At 42.6% G+C, this 14561-nt stretch overlaps 1 non-coding gene across 1 annotated transcript; it reads left to right on the top strand.

Moving 5' to 3' along the window:
* Positions 1 to 575: 575 nt before the first annotated feature.
* On the top strand, positions 576 to 682 carry LOC130734859 (small nucleolar RNA R71). The gene has a single exon (XR_009018197.1). It is a non-coding gene; the product is annotated as a small nucleolar RNA R71 (small nucleolar RNA).
* Positions 683 to 14561: the final 13879 nt, after the last annotated feature.

Genomic DNA, 14561 nt, shown 5'->3' with positions numbered 1-14561 from the left:
TTTGTTTCGCTAGCTGTCCCAATTGACTCGCCAAGCTCACTATGGCCAACTCGTGGCACTTATAATTGCTCGCTAAATGATCAATAAATCCTTCAATCAGCTCTTCAAGACTCTTCTTGCCAACCGTCTTTACAACAATTTGCGGCTGGTCAAGAGGACCTTGTTCTGAGGTTGTAGCTTTTCCTCCTTGAGCCAATGTTCTGACCTTGCTAACATCATCATTGACAGTACACAGGTTACTGTCATGAGATTCACCACAAAATTCGCACTCCAAACAAGTTACTCTTGCTCCAATTGACTTGGTATCCTGTATATGTTTCCTGATTTCCGCTACTTCCTCGGAGAGTTGCTTGTTGGAGGCTATGAGCTTGTCATAAAATTCCACTTCAAAAGATCTTCTTCGGATTTGGCGTTCATTCTCGGAGTTCATGGCTCTCATCGCCATTTTCTCTATCAAATCATACCCCGCTTGTGGGGGACGAGCATCGAACTCCCCACTTGAATCCGCATCCAAGTCACACCGTGATGAGTATAGTAACCCATCATAGAACTTCGCCACACATTCATCTTGGGTGAGATTGTGTTGAGGACATTTCCTCAAAAGCTTCTTGAAATGCTCCCAAGCCTCATAAAGATTTTCATCTGAGGATTATGTGAAAGTCATGATGTCATTCTTCAATTTCCTCAAGAGGGACCTTGGGAAGAACCTCGTTGTGAATTTTTCTGCAAGGTCTTCCCAAGTAGTGAGACTCGCTTGAGGTTGTGAGTTCAGCCAATCCTTTGCCGCGTCCTTCAAAGAGAAGGGAAATAGGCTCAACCGGATTGCTTCCGAAGGAACGTTCACCACCCGATACGTGTTGCAATTACGGATGAACCTTTCCAAATGAGCATGAGGATCTTCTGAGGAACCTCCACCATATTGGCTTTGGCTCACCATGTTGATGAATGCCGGTCTCAACTCAAAGTTCCCCACTCCTTCAGGAATGACAATACTTCCGGGATAGTCAAAGCTCATGGACCCCGAAGTTAGTTCCCGAAGAGTTCGGTTGGCATTCTCAACTTCTTGTTCACGCAAACGGAGGGTGATACCCTCTTGGATTATTGCCTCAATATGGGCTTGCATCTTGTAAGACCTGAATTTTCAGAACAAGCTAATTTCCGACTCACGCGTAGAATCAGTGTAAGCGTGACAGGAGTTTGATATTTGAGGAAGATTAATGAAGAAGAAAGTTCAGGAATTGATTGAGGAATGTTGTGTAGTCGTTTTCGGAGTTAGTGCGAGTCGTCTGCACACTTGCCTTATGGCGAGCGTGTCCAGAATAGGCTAATTCGCCCTTAGAGTAATGTTTTAAGTGAGATTTCAAACTCTTAGAAAATTTAAATATTCTCTTTATTTTTCCTTCGACCAGCGTTTCATTTCGGAACTCTGGACTGTATGCACGATAGGTTTCACTTTTCGGATGTCCGCCGACGCTAATTTCTTTTCTTCGAAACCCTAGTTTTGAGCGATGGATGAAGACTTTTTCTATACGGGACTTCCAACGAAGATTCCGTCCGTGATGCCAGACTTGTTTCGACGTTTCCAATCTTTCTTCAGTAGGAAGTTTTGTCGTTTGAGCATCACAGCAAAAAGTAGTTTTTCGGGACAGATTAACTTACACCGCCTTTGAGATTTTAGATATCGTTTTTCCCAAATCTTAGATATTTGTTTTGAGTTCTGGAATTCTGACGCCAGAATCTCTCTTAGAATTCTTTGGTGAACGTGCTGCAAAAATCGGAATCGCTAAATTTTCATTTTCCCGCGATTTCACCCGCCTATAAATAGGCGAAAAAGCAAAATTTCTGTTCATTTCTTTCCTCAAGAGCCGCGAGTTTGGGAGAGCAAGGGAGAAGAGGATTTTCGCGAAAACTTGACAGATCTTCGTGCAGTTCGTCCCTACTTCTAGGTATCGAGGTAACTAGCATGAATCCTACCTCTGATTACTGTTTCTGTTGCGTTTCTGACGTCGTTTCTGTGCTCTAAGTTTTGAGCTTTTTCTAAAATTGTCCGATTTCTCTGATTTCTCGCTTGGGTTATGTTCTCTAGGTTCCCAAGAGCCTAAAACCTCTGTCAGTAAACGCTGATTGTGATTCAGTTGACAGGGATCTGAAAAACTGATTCAAAACTCTTTTTGTCTCACATTTCGAAACTTTATTACCGAAAAGCTGTAATCTGACTTCGTGCCTTTAGGATTTATTGTCACGGATGTCGTTAGGATCAATGCTGTCAAATTTGTTTTCAGAACTGATAACTTTGAAGTTTTGAGCCTTTATTTTGGACCAAAATGCCCCTGGATAGTCGTATTTCGACCCGAATGTCCGAAAATTGTTCTGACAGTTTCTTTGCCTTAGTTTTATCCTAAAACTACCTTGTGAATTGATTTGATCGAAGAAAAAGAGCCGAAGCCCTTTTTCCTTTGAGGCCGTGGGCTATTTCCTGTAGGGGGGGAGTTTTTCGGTTTCGAAAACTTGTCTTTTCGTACCCGATTGTCGTATTCTGAAGCTTTAATGCTTTGTCTATCGTTTATGTATTGTATTGCGATCGAACTAATCGATTTTGTTTGGATTCTGCTTTGGTTTTCCTCCGAGGTTCAGTTGAAGGAACTTTGGAAGTTTCAAGGCATTTCTGTGAAGGAGATTTGATTGTCGAAGCTGGATCAGCTCGAGGTTAGGGAAACTTGCATATTAGCTATGACTGCATGATAGGCGTCGATAAATTCGACTTATGCTTTATCTGATGTTGTTTATGATGATGAGTTGATGTTATGATGCTTTCCATAACTTGTGATGTTGTGCTTTTGTTGGATTGAGCGTTTTGACTCAACTTCGGAGTGGAGACTCATTGATCTGGTGATCTTTGATATTTCGGGTTGGATGAACAACCCTAGGCAAGTTCAAACGAGGGGTTTGGGACTTAGCCATTTGTTGGTGATCGTTGAAATACTTAGACTTTCCCCGGGAAACTTCTTTGGGTGGTTGGTTTTCGGAAAACCTAGAATGATTAGAATTTCGAAAACTAAAGACTTGGGAAACCTAGACTTTGTGAAATAAACTCATAACCTGACTAATCTGAATTGGAATCATTTTTATTAACGTTTAAGTATAGGAAAACTAAAGGGGAAAATATTTGCGAAAGACGGGGAAAAGTCGACTTTTGTTGTGGGTTTTGGAGAGATTGGGGGAAAGCCACTGCGGTGAGCTAAGGTGACGATTGAAAGTCACCGAGTACCTTAGTACTCTTGTTATTCGAGTGGTGTTGTATTGACCGACGCCAACTCTGGGTTTGAGAGTGTTGTTGGAGCCGTGTTGTATTGACCGACACCTAGTGCTCTTGTTGATTGGGTTGTGTTGTATTGACCGACACTAGACCCTTGTGTATTCTTGTTGATGGAGTTGTGTTGTATTGACCGACACTAACTCCGAGTTGTGTTGTATTGACCGACACTAACTCATAGGTTTGTTGAGATTGGGTTGTGAGCTAAAAACTTTCGTGGTAAGGACGATTCGTTGTTTGGCTAACCATATTGCATCAATCGGGTGAATAACGGGAATGGTTCACCTGTGCATATCATGGTGAATAACGGTAATGGTTCACCTTGCATAAATGATGAATAACGGGAATGGTTCATCATATGGTGAATAACGGGAATGGTTCACCAAGGATGAATAACGGGAATGGTTCATCCAGGATGAATAACGGGAATGGTTCATCCATAGTGAAGAACGGGAATGCTTCACTTGTGGCGAACGGGAACGCGTCACAAATCCGGATTCTTGATTTCATATCACGTATACATTCATGCTGACTTGGATTGTGTGCCGGTTGTTTATTGAAGCAATGTTAGAGCCATAACATGCTAGGATTGTTTATATATATATATATATATATCAACATATATCTATACCCCATATCACATGTTGAGTGTATATCTATGTATTTCTGTGAGTTGACCCTAGCGCCTTGGCTTTGGTTGCATGTTTGTGTTTGGGCGGTCGGCCTGCTGCGAGATGTCGATGGCCGATTGGTTTTCGATGGTCTCTCCCTCGGGGGGGATCAGGTTTGAGCTTATCGATCGTGCTGCCCCCTCCGCTTGGGTGATTGATGTCCCTGGTCACCGAGCGACGTATAGGGGAAGGGTCATGGAGGACCGGACGAATGAGCGAGGACGCCTGACGAGAGGAGTGCTACGGCGTATGGAGCTGAGTTTTGACTTGCCGCCTTCAGTTCACTGTGGACCAGGCACTGGCCATGCACCACCTGCACCACCTCCGACTTCACCTTCTGTTGAGGAGGACCCGGCGGAGATCGAGCCTACTGTTGCTACACCTGTTGCGCCACCTCCTGCTACTGCCATCGATCCTACCGACGTGGCGTCGTCCTCTAGGCATGTTCGGCCGAAGAGGGAGTCCGTCGTCCCATCTGCCTCACGTCTCTTTTCTTTCTCTTCACTGCACGGCTACCGTGTGGACCCCTTGATGAGGGTGGTGGAGGAGGATGTTCTTACAGGAGAGGTGGATGTGGAGACCGGCTCGACTAGGGCGGTGCGCAGGACAGTTAGGAGGGAGGTCGTAGACTTGGACACCGAGATGATTACGGTGGATTCCGATTCTGACTCCGAGAGCAGTGGGGAGAGCTACTCGCCGAGCAGCGATGAGGAGGAAGAGGATCTGTGAGCTGAGCTGGGAGGGTAGGTTAGGCTAGCGTCATTTTTTTGTGTAGAGCTCTGATCGTCAGTTTCTTTTGGGACAGGGTAGGTTCCGATGTGGTGGCTTTTTGTGTGGTTCTTTTGAGGAGGATCATAGAGAGTCTGTCGGAGTATAGGGGTCTTTCTTTCAGGCCATTTTTTGAGTGCCGACTTTCTCTTGGATAACTGTAATTTTGATACCTTTACTTACAGTGCTGGTTTGTACATATTTGCCTACGGGCATACTACTTGGAGTCACTGCGAGTGCGCGTGACGTGGAGTGCAGCTGAGGCTGTACATGTATATATGTTGTATATCGGTTAGTTTAGTTGTTGGGTTTTGTCTTTATTTCCTTTACCGCTTTTATTTAAAGGAATCGAACGAAAAAAAAATTACCTGTTTTCCGCGTAAAGTTTATTTTTGGTTACTAAAGTGACACCTGGAAATCGGGGTGTTACATTGTGGTATCAGAGCTTAGTCGAGTCTTTTGGGAGTCTTTGGGGAATAGGTCTTCTGTGCTAGGTTGTGTGACTCTGCAAAGAGTGAAAATTGATTGTCTGCAGAACGATTTTTCGTTCTAATTGATTGCATGGTTGCTTAACCATATGTAATAGTTTTGGTGCTATCGTACGATTAGAACTAACAGTTTTCTTGGGGGAACAGACGATGGTGAACACGAATCAGCTGGCAGAGATGATGGCCACTATGGCCCTGGCAATGACTAACCAAGCGAATGACAATGCTTTAAGGCGTGCTGCGGAGGAAGCGCGTGATCAACACCAGCGTCAGAGGGAAGCGACTCTGGATCAGAACAAAGGACTGAACGACTTCAGGAGACAGGATCCGCCTAAGTTTTCGGGAGGTACTGACCCGGACAAAGCAGATATCTGGATTGAGGAAATTGAGAAGATCTTTGGAGTGTTGCAGACTGCTGAGGGAGCCAAAGTGGGGCTGGCAACCTATCTGTTGTTGGGAGATGCTGAGTACTGGTGGAGAGGCGCCAGAGGGATGATGGAAGCCAATCATATTGAGGTGAACTGGAATTCTTTTCGAACTGCCTTTCTCGAGAAGTATTTCCCAGACAGTGCTCGTGATGAGCGTGAAGCACAGTTTCTGACTCTTAAACAAGGAAGTATGACCATTCCGGAATATGCTGCCAAGTTGGAGTCTCTGGCAAAACACTTTCGGTTTTTCTGTGATCAAGTTGATGAACCCTACACGTGCAAGAGATTTGTGAGGGGATTCAGGCCTGATATTGAAGACTCGGTGAGACCGTTGGGGATCACGAGGTTCCAGGCATTGGTTGAGAAGGCGACTGAGGTGGAGATGATGAAGAATCGGAGACTGAACAGGGCTGGAACAGGGGGACCGGTGAGGTCGACACCACAGAGTTTTCAGGGAAAGGGAAGGTTTCAGGCGAGGAAGCCATATCAACGTCCTGCGGGGAGAGGGTTTACCCCGGGATCTTATAAGCCGACGGCTGCTGCTGCTACTTCAGGAGGGTCGGGAAGCCGTACCCCAAACCGTGAGGTGACTTGTTTCCGGTGTGGAGGAACCGGGCACTATGCAAACAATTGCACGAGGCCACCAAGATGCTACAACTGCAATAAATCTGGGCATCTGGCTACGGATTGCAAGGCACCAAAGGCTGAACCGTCGGTGAATGCTGTTAGTGGGAAGCGCCCAGTGGCGAAGGGAAGAGTGTATTCCATGGATGGAGAAGAGGCTGAAGGAGCTGATGGTTTAATCAGAGGAGAATGTGAAATTGACGGTAATCTTCTAACTGTACTCTTTGATTCTGGTGCAACTCATTCTTTTGTCTCTAAGGATTGCGTATCAAGACTGCATCTGCCTATTACTACTTTGAGTTTTGATCTTATGGTAACTACACCTGCTAGGACTCTAATTGCTAATGCCGCATGCATGCACTGTTCAGTAGTATATAAAGATAGAACTTTTCATGCCAACCTATTATGTCTACCCCTTAAAAACCTAGATGTAATCCTCAGGATGGATTGGTTATCCCACTACCATTGTCTTTTGGACTGTAGTCGAAAGAAAGTGGTGTTCCCAGACTCGGATCTTTTCGAGTATCTTTCTACTAACCACATTAGTGCATCGTTGAGCGAGGGCACTCAGAAGTACTTTTCATTGCTAAGTCTAGAGGGGAAGAAAGAATCGGATATTCAAGGTATTCCAGTGGTTCGAGATTTTGCGGATGTTTTTCCTGGAGATGTACCTGGACTGCCGCCTGTACGCGATGTAGAGTTTGTGATCGACATTGTACCCGGAACTGGACCGATTTCGATTGCACTTTATCGTATGGCACCTGCGGAGTTAGTAGAGCTGAAGTCTCAGTTGGAGAATCTTTCGGCAAAAGGATTCATTCGACCAAGTGTTTCACCGTGGGGAGCGCCGGTGCTTCTAGTTAAGAAGAAAGACGGAAGGTCGAGATTGTGTGTGGATTATCGACAACTGAACAAGGAGACGATTAAGAACCGATACCCGTTGCCGAGGATAGACGATTTAATGGATCAGTTACGAGGGGCTGCCGTATTTTCGAAGATAGACTTGAAGTCAGGCTATCATCAGATCAGAGTGAAGACTGAGGATATACCAAAGACTGCATTCAGAACACGCTACGGACACTACGAGTACCTAGTGATGCCGTTTGGAGTGACAAATGCACCTGCTGTTTTCATGGATTATATGAACCGTATCTTTCATGAGTTCTTAGATCGGTTTGTGGTGGTGTTCATTGATGACATACTGATATATTCGAAGGACGCAAAGGAACATGAAGGACATTTGCGCCAAGTTTTACAAGTATTGAGAGAGAAGAAGTTGTATGCGAACCCTTCCAAGTGTGAATTTTGGCTGGAGGAAGTCAATTTCTTAGGCCATGTTATCTCAAAGGAAGGCATAGTTGTGGATCCAGCGAAAGTGGAGACTGTTTTAGCTTGGGAGCAACCGAAGACAGTGACAGAAATCAGAAGTTTTGTGGGTTTAGCTGGATATTATAGACGCTTCATTGAGGGATTTGCCAAGATTGTTGGACCTTTGACTTAATTGACGAGGAAGGATCAACCTTTTGCATGAACTGAGGCGTGTGAATCAAGTTTTCAGACACTGAAGGAACGGTTGACGACGTCACCTGTGCTTATTTTGCCGCAATCGGAGGAACCTTATGAGGTTTGTTGTGATGCTTCGTATCAAGGCTTGGGATGTGTGCTGATACAACATCGGAAAGTGGTGGCTTATGCTTCGAGACAGTTGAAGACTCATGAGAAGAACTATCTGACTCACGATTTGGAGTTAGCTGCCATTGTGTTTTCGCTGAAAATCTGGAGACATTATCTCTATGGTTGTACTTTCACGATATTTAGCGATCACAAGAGCCTTAAATACTTGTTTGATCAGAAGGAGCTGAACATGAGGCAACGAAGATGGATGGAATTTATCAAAGACTATGAGTTTACGTTGCAATATCACCCTGGGAAGGCGAATGTCGTTGCTGATGCTTTGAGCAGAAAGATGCATGTCTCGTCAATGATGGTTAAAGAGCTGGAGTTACTGGAACAATTTCGAGATATGAGTTTAGGCGTGACACCGTCTGAGGGAAAGTTGAAGTTCGGTATGATCAGAATTGCCAGTGGACTGATGGAAGAGATTAGAGAACAACAACTGCAAGATGAGTTTCTGCTAGAGAAGAGGAACTTGGTAATTCAAGGGAAAGACCCGGAATTCAAGATCGGAATGGATGATATCTTAAAATGCAAGGACAGAGTTTGTGTACCCAACAATTCAGAATTGAGAAGGCTAATCATGGATGAAGGACACAAGAGCAAATGGAGTATTCATCCGGGAATGACAAAGAGGTATCAAGATTTGAAACTGAATTTCTGGTGGCCAGGAATGAAGAAACAAGTGGCTGAGTATGTAGCTGCATGTTTGACTTGTCAGAAGGCGAAGGTAGAGCATCAAAGACCTGCTGGTAGGCTACAGAGTTTAGACGTGCCAGAGTGGAAATGGGATAGTATATCCATGGATTTCGTGGTAGCTTTGCCAAGAACACAAAAGAGGCATGATTCGATTTTGGTGATTGTGGATCGTTTGACCAAGTCAGCGCATTTTCTACCAGTGAGGACTACCTACAATGTAGAGAAGTTGGCTGAGATCTATGTGGCGGAGATTGTAAGACTACACGGAGTTCCGACGAGTATTGTGTCTGATCGGGATCCAAAGTTTACTTCGCACTTTTGGGGAGCTCTTCATGATGCGTTAGGAACCAAGTTGAGGTTGAGTTCGGCGTATCATCCACAAACTGATGGGCAAACAGAGAGAACTATTCAGTCGCTTGAGGATCTACTACGAGCTTGTGTGTTAGATAACAGAGGAAGCTGGGATGATCTTCTGCCATTGATTGAATTCACCTACAACAATAGTTTTCATGCGAGCATTGGGTTGGCACCGTATGAAGCTTTGTATGGTCGAAAGTGTAGGACACCGTTGTGTTGGTATCAAGATGGAGAGAGTTTGTTGATTGGGCCAGAAATGCTGCAACAGACGACTGAGAAGGTCAAGCAGATCAGAGAACAGATGAGAGCTTCACAGAGCAGACAGAAGAGTTATGCTGATCAGAGACGCAGAACCCTAGAGTTTGAGGAAGGCGACCATGTGTTTCTACGAGTTACTCAGACTACGGGGGTTGGACGAGCTATTAAGTCAAGGAAGCTCACGCCGAAGTTTATTGGGCCTTATCAAATCACTCGACGTGTTGGACCAGTTGCGTATCAGATTGCACTACCACCATTTCTTTCCAACATTCATGACGTATTTCATGTGTCGCAGTTGAGGAAGTACATTCCAGATCCGACTCATGTAATCGAGCCAGACAATGTTGAATTGAAGGATGATTTGACCTTTGAGACACCGCCAGTGAGTATTGGGGATAGAAGAATAAAACAGCTGAGGGGAAAGCAGATTTCGTTGGTAAAGGTGATATGGAACAAGGATAAGGGGGATGCTACATGGGAATTGGAAGATAAGATCAAGGAACTGTACCCCGGACTTTTTGCTGAACTCTGAGTTTCGAGGTCGAAACTTTCTTTTTGGAGGGGAGTATTGTAAGACCTGAATTTTCAGAACAAGCTAATTTCCGACTCACGCGTAGAATCAGTGTAAGCGTGACAGGAGTTTGATATTTGAGGAAGATTAATGAAGAAGAAAGTTCAGGAATAGATTGAGGAATGTTGCGTAGTCGTTTTCGGAGTTAGTGCGAGTCGTCTGCACACTTGCCTTATGGCGAGCGTGTCCAGAATAGGCTAATTCGCCCTTAGAGTAATGTTTTAAGTGAGATTTCGAACTCTTGGAAAATTTAAAGATTCTCTTTATTTTTCCTTCGACCAGCGTTTCATTTCAGAACTCTGGACTGTATGCACGATAGGTTTCACTTTTCGGATGTCCGCCGACGCTAATTTCTTTTCTTCGAAACCCTAGTTTTGAGCGATGGATGAAGACTTTTTCTATTCGGGACTTCTAACGAAGATTCCGTCCGCATTGCCAGACTTGTTTCGACGTTTCCAGTCTTTCTTCAGTAGGAAGTTTTGTCGTTTGAGCATCACAGCAAAAAGTAGTTTTTCGGGACATATTAACTTACACCGCCTTTGAGATTTTAGATATCGTTTTTCCCAAATCTTAGATATTTGTTTTGAGTTCTGGAATTCTGACGCCAGAATCTCTCTTAGAATTCTTTGGTGAACGTGCTGCAAAAATCGGAATCGCGAAATTTTCATTTTCCCGCGATTTCACCCGCCTATAAATAGGCGAAAAAGCAAAATTTCTCTTCATTTCTTTCCTCAAGAGCCGCGAGTTTGGGAGAGCAAGGGAGAAGAGGATTTTCGCAAAAACTTGACTGATCTTCGTGCAGTTCGTCCCTACTTCTAGGTATCGAGGTAACTAGCATGAATCCGACCTCTGATTACTGTTTCTGTTGCGTTTCTGACGTCGTTTCTGTGCTCTAAGTTTTGAGCTTTTTCTAAAATTGTCCGATTTCTCTGATTTCTCGCTTGGGTTATGTTCTCTAGGTTCCCAAGAGCCTAAAACCTCTGTCAGTAAACGCTGATTGTGATTCAGTTGACAGGGATTTGAAAAACTGATTCAAAACTCTTTTTGTCTCACATTTTGATACTTTATTACCGAAAAGCTGTAATCTGACTTCGTGCCTTTAGGATTTATTGTCACGGATGTCGTTAGGATCAATGCTGTCAAATTTGTTTTCAGAACTGATAACTTTGAAGTTTTGAGCCTTTATTTTGGACCAAAATGCCCCTGGATAGTCGTATTTCGACCCGAATGTCCGAAAATTGTTCTGACAGTTTCTTTGCCTTAGTTTTATCCTAAAACTACCTTGTGAATTGATTTGATCGAAGAAAAAGAGCCGAAGCCCTTTTTCCTTTGAGGCCGTGGGCTATTTCCTGTAGGGGGGGAGTTTTTCGGTTTCGAAAACTTGTCTTTTCGTACCCGATTGTCGTATTCTGAAGCTTTAATGCTTTGTCTATCGTTTATGTATTGTATTGCGATCGAACTTATCGATTTTGTTTGGATTCTGCTTTGTTTTTCCTCCGAGGTTCAGTTGAAGGAACTTTGGAAGTTTCAAGGCATTTCTGTGAAGGAGATTTGATTGTCGAAGCTGGATCAGCTCGAGGTTAGGGAAACTTGCATATTAGCTATGACTGCATGATAGGCGTCGATAAATTCGACTTATGCTTTATCTGATGTTGTTTATGATGATGAGTTGATGTTATGATGCTTTCCATAACTTGTGATGTTGTGCTTTTGTTGGATTGAGCGTTTTGACGCAACTTCGGAGTGGAGATTCATTGATCTGGTGATCTTTGATATTTCGGGTTGGATGAACAACCCTAGGCAAGTTCAAACGAGGGGTTTGGGACTTAGCCATTTGTTGGTGATCGTTGAAATACTTAGACTTTCCCCGGGAAACTTCTTTGGGTGGTTGGTTTTCGGAAAACCTAGAATGATCAGAATTTTGAAAACTAAAGACTTGGGAAACCTAGACTTTGTGAAATAAACTCATAACCTGACTAATCTGAATTGGAATCATTTTTATTAACGTTTAAGTATAGTGATGAAAGGATATTTAATGAAGAGGTTTTCCTCCACTAACTACTATCAAATCCCTTTCAAGACTCAATCGTAGTATAGTATCGGGTTTTGTCGTCTCCACAGGGATTGTGTTGCTACGTATTAATCTCACTAGCTAGATGTCGGATGATCGATTTAACAAGTAAAATGTGATTTTATGTAAATAAAAGAGAAAATATATTTAAAGCGATAAAAGAAGTTTCACGGAGGCAAACAAAGAAGAAAGTGTATTTGGAAAATGAGTTCACTTGATTTACTACTTATTCTCAACCAATATACTTTTATAAGATGAAATTAACATTTAAGATGTCGATAAGAGTTATTCACTCACTAATTTCTTAGCTAAGCGAATCTACCCATTAAGAACCTAGCCTTAATCTCTTAAGCCCTAGTGATCATAAAAGGAGCATTATAGCACATACCTACTCGATAAGACATTCCCAAGCTCTGTTCCTAACCTAAAAAGTCCATGTCCTAGTGGATAGAATCTGTGACTGTCACTCAAGAAATCCTGATAGTTCCTACTAGATAATCATATCCTAGAGAGGTGAGTATCCCGACTTGTCACTCGGTTTAGATCTCTTTTCCAACTCATGATATTCATACCTAAGAGTTAATGTATCCTATTGTCACCTAGAAAACCTCAACCCTACCTAAGACATGTCTTTCTTAAGATGACTGATGCAAGAGTGATTTCTCTCATTAACTAAACTCACACCAACTTTTCAATTGTCATGCAAATCCTAAAAATCATCATATTGGCAAAAGATACATGAACGCGCAAAGAGAATTATTGAACCTAAGACATAGGTGTTTTTCCCCTTTCTATGAACTAAGCTACATTAACTCATATCAATTTCTCAATCTATTTATGAATTAATATAAACTCTTTAAATCACCAATTAGCCAATTGAAGCATTAAACATAGAGAGAAACACCAAATAATGAAAAATCATACTTATAATTGCATAAAGATGTTTTGACTAAGAGTAAAATCAAACTAATATCATTCCAAATACCAAAAGAGAGTCAAAACACAAAAATAGGTAAAGAGAAAAACAAAACCCAAAATAGAACGGAGCCATGGACGTCCGGAGAAACTGTCACCTCCTCCATGGCCCTGACACCGGCCCTCAAGGGCCTAGCCTTCCTCTCCACCCAGAAATTACCTCCAAGTCTCCCAAAGGTGTTTATTAGGTTTAGGAGAAAAGAAAAGATGAAAAGATCCTGAAAAAATAGGTAAAAACGGAATTTATAGTGTCTTTATCGTTCTGTTCCGTGCAGGACCTATCGCAGCGGTTTAATTTTCGCTACATTAAACAGCAGGTGAAATCTGGTGCTATTGCAGCGGTTTCGTCCGTTGGGAAAGATGTCAGGTACGAATTTCTCCTTATTTCTTGGATTTTTTCTATTTTTCTCCAAATCATCTCCTAAAATAAAGCAAATAAAAATATATAAGAGATAAAAATAAGATAACACCTTAAAATAAACTTATCTCATCCTAAATTAAAGTAAATAAATCCTAATAATAATTAAATAGAATATAAAGCTAATTTAAATCCTAATAAAATCTAGAAAAATAATATAAAATGTAGAAAAATACTAAAACTAAATAAAAATATTAAAATGCATGAAATAAGCCTAAAGTGTCCTAAAATGACTAAAATATCTTAAATAATATATCAAAATGCATGCAAATAAACTAGGAAAATAGCTCTAAATCCCGGGTCATCATATAGGAAAACTAAAGGGGAAAATATTTGCGAAAGACGGGGAAAAGTCGACTTTTGTTGTGGGTTTTGGAGAGATTGGGGGAAAGCCACTGCGGTGAGCTAAGGTGACGATTGAAAGTCATCGAGTACCTTAGTACTCTTGTTATTCGAGTGGTGTTGTATTGACCGACGCCAACTCTGGGTTTGGGAGTGTTGTTGGAGCCGTGTTGTATTGACCGACACCTAGTGCTCTTGTTGATTGGGCTGTGTTGTATTGACCGACACTAGACCCTTGTGTATTCTTGTTGATGGAGTTGTGTTGTATTGACCGACACTAACTCCGAGTTGTGTTGTATTGACCGACACGAACTCTTGGGTTTGTTGAGATTGGGTTGTGAGCTAAACACTTTCGTGGTAAGGACCATTCGTTGTTTGGCTAACCATATTGCATCAATCGGGTGAATAACGAGAATGGTTCACCTGTGCATATCATGGTGAATAACGGGAATGGTTCACCTTGCATAAATGATGAATAACGGGAATGGTTCATCATATGGTGAATAACGGGAATGGTTCACCAAGGATGAATAACGGGAATGGTTCATCCAGGATGAATAACGGGAATGGTTCATCCATAGTGAAGAACGGGAATGCTTCACTTGTGGCGAACGGGAACGCGTCACAAATCCGGATTCATGATTGCATATCACGCATACATTCATGCTGACTTGGATTGTGTGCTGGTTGTTTATTGAAGCAATGTTAGAGCCATAACATGCTAGGATTGTTTATATATATATATATATCAACATATATCTATACCCCATATCACATGTTGAGTGTATATCTATGTATTTCTGTGAGTTGACCCTAGCGCCTTGGCTTTGGTTGCATGTTTATGTCTGGGCGGTCGGCCTGCTGCCAGATGTCGATGGCCGATTGGTTTTCGATGGTCTCTCCC

This window comes from Lotus japonicus, chromosome 1 (assembly GCF_012489685.1).
Source record: "Lotus japonicus ecotype B-129 chromosome 1, LjGifu_v1.2".
NCBI classification, from domain to species: domain Eukaryota; kingdom Viridiplantae; phylum Streptophyta; class Magnoliopsida; order Fabales; family Fabaceae; genus Lotus; species Lotus japonicus.
Note: the sequence above shows the minus strand (reverse complement) of the source record. Positions and strands in the feature narration are given on the sequence as shown.